Source organism: Triticum dicoccoides, chromosome 5A, assembly GCF_002162155.2.
Source record: "Triticum dicoccoides isolate Atlit2015 ecotype Zavitan chromosome 5A, WEW_v2.0, whole genome shotgun sequence".
NCBI classification, from domain to species: Eukaryota; Viridiplantae; Streptophyta; class Magnoliopsida; order Poales; family Poaceae; genus Triticum; species Triticum dicoccoides.
The window spans coordinates 497,155,793-497,166,103 of NC_041388.1; positions in this window are offsets into that span (position 1 = coordinate 497,155,793).

The window sequence follows — 10,311 nt, forward strand, 5'->3', positions numbered from 1 at the left end:
AGAACAAGATGAAGAAGATGTTCAACGAAGACCCAAGCAAAAGCTCTCACAAGTTCGAGCAAGAATTGCCAAAGATCATCCCGTCGAGCAAATCCTCAATGATATACAAACCGGGAGAATCACTCGCTCAAAAACTCGTTTAGCTAACTTTTGTGAAAACTATTCATTCATCTCTATCATTGAACCTATGAAGGTTGAAGAAGCATTGGAAGATCCGGATTGGATAAACGCTATGCATGAAGAGCTACACAATTTTGAGAGAAACCAAGTTTGGACATTGGTTGAGAAGCCCGACAACAACCACAACATCATTGGTACCAAATGGGTGTTTCGCAACAAGCAAGATGAAGATGGACAAGTGGTTCGCAACAAAGCACGTCTCGTCGCCCAAGGGTACACACAAGTAGAAGGTATGGACTATGGTGAGACATATGCTCCCGTTGCTAGACTTGAGTCCATTCACATCTTACTTGCCTATGCTAACCACCATAATATCACCTTGTACCAAATGGACATTAAAAGTGCTTTTCTAAATGGTGAAATAGAGGAGGATGTTTATGTCAAACAACCTCCCGGCTTTATCAATCCTAAGAAACCAAATCATGTTTACAAACTTCACAAAGCTCTTTATGGTCTTAAACAAGCTCCTAGAGCATGGTATAAATGCTTGACCAAGTTCCTTATTACAAGTGGTTTTGAAATTGGTAAAATTGATTCTACTCTTTTTACTAAAAGGGTTAATGGAGAACTATTTGTATGCCAAATTTATGTCGATGATATCATATTTGGTTCAACTAACCCTCTCTTTAGTGAAAAGTTTGGAAAGCTAATGTCAGAGAAGTTTGAGATGTCTATGATGAGTGAACTCAAATTCTTTCTCAGTTTGCAAATCAAGCAAACTAAGGAAGGTACATTTGTCTCTCAAACGAAGTACACCAAGGACTTATTCAAGAAGTTCAATATGCAAGAATGCAAAGGTATGTCTACACCCATGCCTACTAGTGGGCATAATGATTTGACCAAAGATGGTGAACCGGTTGATCAAAAGGTTTATTGCTCTATGATTGGTTCATTGTTATACCTATGTGCTTCACGTCCCGATATTATGCTAAGTGTGTGCATGTGTGCATGATATCAAGCTGCTCCTAAAGAATGTCATCTTAAGGCTGTGAAAAGGATAGTGAGATATTTAATCCATACACCAAATTTTGGCATTTGGTATCCTAAGAGGTCTTCTTTTGATCTTGTTGGCTATTCCGACTCGGATTATGCCGGAGATAAGGTTGATAGAAAGTCCACTTCGGGTACTTGTCAATTTCTTGGTAGATCTCTTGTGTCTTGGTCTTCCAAGAAACAAAACTCGGTATCCTTATCCACCGCCGAAGCAGAATACATTGCCGCTGGTTCATGTTGTGCTCAATTACTTTGGATGACCCAAACTCTTAAAGATTATGGGATCTATGTGAAACATGTTCCACTACTTTGTGACAATGAAAGTGCTATCAAAATTGGTCATAATCCTGTACAAGATTCTCGAACTAAGCATATTGAAGTTCGTCATCATTTCATTCGAGATCATGTTGCTAAGGGTGACATTAATCTTAAGCACGTTCGCACCGATAAGCAATTAGCGGATATATTTACTAAACCACTTGATGAGAAAGTGTTTTGCAGGTTGAGAGGAGAATTGAACATCATTGATGCTTCGAACTTGGAGTAGAAACTCCATTGGATACATGCAAGACATGAGCTTATGACTAATCCATGATATATCTCTTATGATAACTATCTTATGTCTTGGATATATTTGCACCTTGCATGTTGTCTAACCCATGAAGGTGCTTGGTTGAATCTAATTCCATGGGATTGCGACTCACTCACATCTTGAGCAATCTCTACATCACCAAGACTCTACACAATGGTGGTTGAAGACAAGGAAGCACAAAACCATTCAAACATATCCTTTGACAAATTCTATGTTGAGCTTCATGATTGTCATTTTTGGATACACAAGTGCTCTTCCTTGCAAGAACTAACCCATATAGGTAGATGAACTCAAACTCCAAGTGGTGCTCCCAACTCTTGATGAGCTACATCAACCTTGAGCATCCACACAAGTTCAACTACATGAGCAAGAACCACACCACCACCCAAGGTATGTTATTCCATCTTAGAGAAGCTTTACTCCAAGACATGAGTCAAAGCAACTCAACAAGATGTGAATACATCAAGATGCTTAAATGAAAAATGGTAACCCCATTTTGAGCTTAAACGATGAGTATGACCTATGATCAAGTGTTCTCACTTGACTCCTAAGTTAATATACTCTAACATAGGTGACTATGTCACCGCCCAACTCTAGATGAAGTTCTCTTGTGTTCTTTTCTGTGTTATTGCATTTGTCTCATGCATGTTTAGTTTCTTTCTTTTAAAAAAACAAAAAAAAAACTTCATCTACATCTTTCAGTTTCTTCTCTTTTCTCTTTGTTTTTGTTCTGCATTTTCTGCATTTAATTCCTTGCAAATCCTTCAGGTAATTCATTGCAAATCTTTGTGAGATTCTACATGTCTAGTGAGCTGAGGTGACAAGTGTTTTTCTCTGTGTGAACTCAGTTTCACCGACTTGTAATTTTTGGTCCAACCGAATCTTTTCGGTGCCACCGAAACATACCACTCGGTGCCACCGACTTCGCAACAGGAAAAATAGTTTGCCACTTGTTCTATATTTCTTCTGATCCAGCTCTACTCAATGAATCTTGTCCTCTACAAGCATCACAGTTTTATCCATTGCTTTGTGCTGAATCTCAAGGACCAAACCTATACGACGGATTCCAGAAAGCCCTTCTTGGAAATTGATGTCAAAGGGGGAGAGAGAGATCACATCAAAGCTTGTAGGAGAGAGAGATCACATCAAGGGAGAGAAAAAGTCTCAAGGACCAAACCTACAAGAGATAAAGTATTAAGGGGGAGAGAGAGACTTCCAGGGGGAGAAAATACTCAAGGATCCCAGATGCTTGATGTTCAAGAGGAGAGATGTCACATGCCTTTTTGGGGGAAAGACATGTATTTGCATTAAGTTCTATTCATTCGTATATTTCAGCTCTGATTTTTTGTTCCCTATCTTATCCCAATATCCCATGTAAGATTCAGGGGGAGCAAAACACCTAAGGGAAAGAAATCAGTCAAATTCATTGCATATCCTTATTCTTGGGGACATGTTGAATCCAATGTGGTACCTTGTACTCACTCTCTACATGTCATCCCAGTCTTGGTATTCTTGTAGTTTCTTTTGTTTGCTCTGGCTAGTGGATGTACCTGTGTTATCTAACTTTGTTTGTGCAGGTTCATTCCATCCTAAGCCAACTCAAGACCACAAGGTAAGTATATGCATCAAAATCATGAGTATGAGGAGTTCTTGCTTATGTACATACTGTTTGCAAGAAGGACTCATGAGCATGAAGGTATTTTCCTTGATAATCTTTTGCTCTGATGCATATGGCCAAGATACATGTAACACATTGCCTACTCTGTCATGGTTATGCTCTCACATGCCTCTATATTTCATATTTACATGAGTGCATACATGTAGGGGGAGCCTATGCTTGTTACATGTCCTTCCAAAGCTTTACTTGTTGTTCTTTATATCTTTATCTAAAGCTTTGATGTATGTTGCCATCAATTACCAAAAAGGGGGAGATTGAAAGCACAAGTGCTCCCTAGGTGGTTTTGATAATTGATGACAACATATCTCTTGTTGGACTAACATTTCTATCTAGCATGTTTCAAATAAGTTCAACAATGGAGTGGCATGGACTAAAGGTTGTGGGAACTCCTTCAAGATGCTAAGGACAAAGGATTGGCTAAAGCTTCAAGCTCAAGACTCTTCATTTTACATTTTAGTGATCCAAGATCACATTGAGTCTTTAGGAAAAGCCAATACTATCAAGGAGGGATGAGGTGTTGCTTAATGAGCCTCTTGCTTCATGTGCTTAGTGATATGCTCCAAAACCCTCAACTACTTTCCCATATCCACATATGACCTAAACCCTAAACCAAACTCGGTCCTACCGATTCTTTCCCGGCGCCACCGAGTTTCACTTGTCATAAGCCACTGCCAAACCCTAGCAATTCGGTTCTACCGATAGGGATCTCGGTCTCACCGAGATGGGATTGCAAACTCTCTGTTTCCCTTTCATAACTTTTCGGTCTCACGGAAAAAGCGAATCGGTCCCACCGAGATTGCAATGAAAATTCAGTGTTTCCTTTTTGTAACTTTTCGGTCCCACCGAAAGAGCAAATCGGTCCCACCGAGTTTGCCTGACCAACTCTCTAGTTAGCTAATTACCAAAATCGGTCTCACCGAGTTTGTGTAGTCGGTCTCACCGAGATTACGTTATGCCCAAACCCTAACCATATCGGTCCTACCGAGTTGCATGTCAGTCCCACCGAAAATCTCTAACGGTCACTAGGTTTACCTTTTCGGTCCGACCAAGTTTGTTGATTCGATCCCACCGAGATTGGAAAACTGTGTGTAACGGTTGGATTTTGTGTGGAGGCTATATATACCCCTCCACCTCCTCTTCATTCGTGGAGAGAGCCATCAGAACACATACACAATTCCAACTCATATGTTCTGAGAGAGAACCACCTACTCATGTGTTGAGACCAAGATATTCCATTCCTACCATATGAATCTTGATCTCTAGCCTTCCCCAAGTTGCTTTCCACTCAAATCTTCTTTCCACCAGATCCAAATCCTATGAGAGAGAGTTGAGTGTTGGGGAGACTATCATTTGAAGCACAAGAGCGAGGAGTTCATTACCTACACACCATTTGTTACTTCTTGGAGAGTGGTGTCTCCTAGATTGGCTAGGTGTTACTTGGGAGCCTCCGACAAGATTGTGGAGTTGAACCAAGGAGTTTGTAAGGGCAAGGAGATCGCCTACTTCGTGAAGATCTACCGCTAGTGAGGCAAGTCCTTCGTGGGCGATGGCCATGGTGGGATAGACAAGGTTGCTTCTTCATGGACCCTTTGTGGGTGGTTGCTTCTTCGTGGACCCTTCGTGGGTGGAGCCCTCCGTGGACTCGCGCAACCGTTACCCTTTGTGGGTGGAGCCCTCTGTGGACTCGCGCAACCGTTACCCTTCGTGGGTTGAAGTCTCCATCAACGTGGATGTAGGATAGCACCACCTATCCGAACCACGGGAAAAACATCCGTGTCTCCAATTGCGTTTGAATTCTCCAAACCCTTCCCCTTACATTCTTGCAAGTTGCATGCTTTACATTCCGCTGCTCATATACTCTTTGCATGCTTGCTTGATATGTATTGTGTATGTTGAAATTGTGCCTAAAACTCCACTCAAACCAAAGAGGCCTAAAAATTGCAACTTTAGCACTAAGTGTCTAATCACCCCCCCCCCCCTCTAGACACATCTACTTCTAGATCCTACATAAAGAATGCCCGATATGATGGAGAGGGGGATGTGTGTTGGTGTGTGCCTTCATGGGAGACCGACCTGAAGAAAAAGATTGCATGCGTGCGATGGATAATGCCGACTAGTAGTGTGTGTGCATGCATGCACAGAGAAAGTTAGTGGTACAATTATAAAGAGAAGACTACTGTGTGGGTGTAAAAGAATAGCTGAATAGGTGAGGTCACAATCAATGTAAAGTTGAATTCAAATATTTGAATAAGAGATCCTGATGTTTGAAACCCATGCATGCATGAATATAACGGAGATCTACGCGGTGTGGTTTCGAAACGAGCATGTTGTAATGTATACACATTGAACAAGGTCAGACTGATTTGAATTTGAGATACCGATGGCAGACATCATTTGGCCACGTCGCATCCATGCATGGACACACTATTTTAATTGGAGATGATGGGCGGCTTTTGCATCACATATCTATATCTATACCCCTATATATTATATATATATATATATATATTTATTTATATTATGTGCGGGTAACTTTAACTTTGAAAGATGGTCGTTGGATGAGGCAAATCCGATGGTCCAAAGATGGCAAATTTCAGCACTACTGGCCGTTGGATATCATCTAGATTCCACCAGATTTCGCCACATGTATAATCTAGAAGACTCCATGGTTGAACTTAAGCATAATGCACAAACATCAAACACAAGCACTTCTTATTTGTTCTAGAATCTTCTGTATCAGAATTGCCCAAATGTTTTTCTACATGATTTGCCATTATTTGTTTTTACTTTATGTCTTATGACGCACAATTCCATGAATCTTAAAATAGATTAGCTTTCTTATAAAAACTAGATGATTTTGAATGAAATGAACTATACGAATTAAATGAACATCTACATCATGTATATATGACTCAAATCTTGCATGCTATAATGTGGTAGTTATTCATAATTTGGTTGCCAAATCTCATGCGTGCAATGCATGTGGACCTTACTCTAGTCTAAATGGTGTTTGTGTGTGTGTTGTGCGTGTTGAGGTGAAAATTGTATTTTTTTGGGGTACACGTTAAGCTTATTCTTCTGAAATTTCAAGCCGTGCCTTGTTATGCCGAAAATTCAAGCTAGCGTCTCTGTCTATCATGTTGCGAAACTCCCGCCTCTTCAACCCGCGCCTTGTTAGCCCGAAATATTCAAGATATATCTTTGTCTCGTTGTGCTCCGACAACTCCCTCCATCTCAACCCAAACCTTGCTATTCCGAAATTACAACGCTCGCGAAAACTCCCACCTCCTGTGAAATCCCGACACGCGAAATGCCCATGGTACCCCTGAATCGAAAGAACCGCCTCAAATCGGTGGGGGTACTTTCGTAACTTATCCCACATTTCGGACAAGCGCGTCTCTAAGCCATGGTTCCCCACTGCCATCCCATCCGTGCACCCATTCATACATCGAGGCCGCGAAAACCCGCGACGAAACCCCACACCCTGCTCCGTCCGCCACCCAGCCGGAGCCTCTTCCCCGATGACGTCGTCCACAGCAACACCTCGACGTCCCTCATCCATCGTACCGGATGAGGATCCGTCGTCGATCCCATCATCCCGCCGGTTCAGCCACACCGTCCTCCACCTCCAAGGAGCTGCCCCGATGTTCCCCTCGTCTTTCATGCGACCTCCATTCCCACACCGCCGTCTTCACCTGCACCACCGGAAGAGCATCATCATCACCGTTTCCTCAGATGAAGCTGCGGCCTAATCGGTGCCACCAAAGAGGTTGTACACTAATCACCGCATTTTCTTCTTGATTCGATCTCACAGTGCTGCCGGCGCTCGGTCCCGAGCCGACACGGCGCGGCTCCATCCACAGCGGCGTCGCCAGCCACTTCCTCCACGGTGTCGCTCCCTCGGCGGCGATGTCCACATCAGTAGGGCCTGCTGCTGCTTTAGCTCTCGCTCGCGCTACTGCTCTGCTCTTGCTCTTGGTCCCCTGCCTGGTCTGCTCTTGCTATTGCTCTTGCTCGCGCTGCTGCTCTCGCTCTTGCTCTTTCTTGCGATGCTGCTCCAATTTAGCTACACTTCACTCCGATGTCGCCGGGGTGAAGGAAGAACCAGCTGCAGCGGGGAGGGGGCTCGCCGAAGAGGTACCCCACTATCTATCTTAGGGTTCAGGATGGGGGCGGTGGTCGCCGGCGGTGGCGGGGCGTTGCCGGGGTGGTGGCGTGGGGATCGCCGGAGAAAAAGCTCGGCATGGGGGGGCTAGAGGGATGGTCGGGGCAGCGGAAGACCGGTGGTGGGGAGTGTTTTCGGGGCGGGCGGGGCGGCGCACCGCCGGCCGCGGGCGGCGGGGGGCTGCTGTTTGGCTGGCTCAGGGGGTGGAGGTTGAAGATGAACCGTAGGCCCTTGATTTCGTATCCAACGGCTACAAAATTGACTGACCAAAGATGAAAAAGTCAGTCGACCGACGTGCAGCCTCACCTTGCTAGTGCATTCAGTTTCGACAGCAAAATTCAGTTTCGACAGTTAAGTTTAGTTTCGACAGTTAAATTCAGTTTCGACAGTTAAGTTCAGAGATGAGCGGCTGATGTATTTTACATCTAGCACTTTGTGTTTATGTATTTTACGTCATGTATTGGAGATGCTATTAGAATTCCACTCAGGTTAACGTTGTTCATTGTCTCTCTTGTCCTTCTTCAGCCTCGGCGTCGTACAACTCACCGGAGCTGCTCCAACGACGAAACCCTCCATCACAGCGGAGCAGTACCTCGGGCTCCATCTCCAGACGCCTAAGATCTTCTTCCCCTCCTCCGACAGCCAAGTCAGTCGGAGCATCCTCACCGGCCAATCCAATCACGCTGAGATCGACATGGCTTCGCCAAAGAGTTTGTACACTTGTTGCATCTCTTTTTTACTCTACATGTTATATATATTGTCCACTGAGCACTCGTAGTAAGGGGAAATACGATTATTTTATCCTACTATATGACAAGCAGTGAGGTACCAGGCAACTTAGCTATCCGTGATGGACTCTCTTGAACGCCATCATTATTTATCTCTGCGCGTTTGAGCTGTGCATTTGTCGATGGGCCTGGGAGTTGAGCTAGTATGGCAGTGGCCTGGGTCCAAAGTAATAGAAGTAGCACAAAAACATTTTTTTAGTGTAGGATTTTCCTTGCTCAAGCCTGCCTACTAGAATCGCCAGTGCTTGAAAGGAAAAGTGAATGAAAAACATCGGAATTGGAAAGTTTCCTATGGTACTACTTTTCATGAATTTGGTGCAAAGGAATGGAGCAAAGGAAAACTGTAGGATTTGTTCCTTTAGTGTCTCCTTGAAAGAAAAACCGTAGGAATTCTAATTTCCACTTCTCCTCCTTTTCATATTCCTATTCATCAAGCACAAGACTAAGAGATAGTAGCATAATAGCATTATAACCGTACATTTTCTTGTGGTTTGACTTAATCTCACCATGCTTTTTTGCATCATGTGATCTTCTAATTGTTGTGAATCAAACACCCAGATTGGTAGAAATCCTGTGTTTTTAAATTCTCTGTTTTGCACGTGCATTCCTATCCTATTCCTGTCTATTTCCTATCCCTGCATTGTTAGAATCCTCAAATTCAAACAAGCCCTTACTCAATTACTTCTGTTACAGATATGTGTCAAAGAAAACCTTGTGTGGTTTGTCTTGTTCCCGCGGCGCTGTGTTCCACCCCAGCTCAGCTGCTCCAACGACGGAAGGGTTCACCACAGCAGGGATCCGCTCTCCAGACTGTCTTTCGCCGCCTCATATCTTCTTCCCCGCCGCCGGCAGCCACGGCAACTGCATTACCATCATCAAGTGAGCAGATGACCTTGAGGACTACACGGGTCCGCAAGAGAGGTCGCACTCTTCCGTGTCTGCTTACGTTATGCGTCACTTAATATGATGACATGCTACATTATCATCGTGTTCACCTATTAGACTCCGAGTCAGGTCCAAACTAATGGTGAAACTTGAGTTTTTAAATGGTTGTGGGGTACATATTGGGGCAGCAATCAGTACTATCTGTCTACTATCTGGTTAATCTCCGGTGTCTACTATGAGTTTCATGTTGGGTGCAAACAAACATTAAAGGAGCCATTATCTGTATTTTTTAACTAAAGCTATTATCTGCCTGCTATCATTGGTTTTGGGTCTATCCACAGTTTGCTACCATCACTCTAGATTTGTGCATGCACTAATTACATAATCCCACTATGTTTTATTCCTATGCATGCCAGTTATTTTACACAATGGAACTGACCATGTAGAGCAAAAGAGATGAGCCTTGCGTGGCAATAAAATTTCATGCAGACGTCGTTCCATGGTGGGCACAAAGGCAGCCCCCCCTCCACCCATTTCGGATCGTAATCAAGAGGAAGATAACTGTTATGAGGTGGATTCAAAAGGAGAAGACCACTCCTATTTACCCCATGAGGTCTTCGCTCTAACTTGGCATGCTGATGTTGGTAATATCATGCATATGGTGCCTTGCATTGCTTACTGTATACATTAAAGATGTCATCTGCTTAGTTTAGACATGCTTTGTGTCAATGCCATCTGTTTAGTTTCTTTATCGTATATGTGAATCATGCAATGCCATCTTGTCTAGCCAGGCATCATATATGTGAATTTTGCAATGCCACCCTGGTTAGCCAGTCATCTTATATGTGAATTATATCATGCCATCATTTTTTTATTACGTGTTAAATTTGTCAACAATTTTAGTACATTCAATTAGTCTTCCTGTGCATCAGCCATTTGGCACGGTCATGGAAAAATCTGGAGTGGAAACAAGGTCTTCAGAGCAGATAATGCTATCTGACGAAGTGCATGTCTTGCTGGTTACCGATAG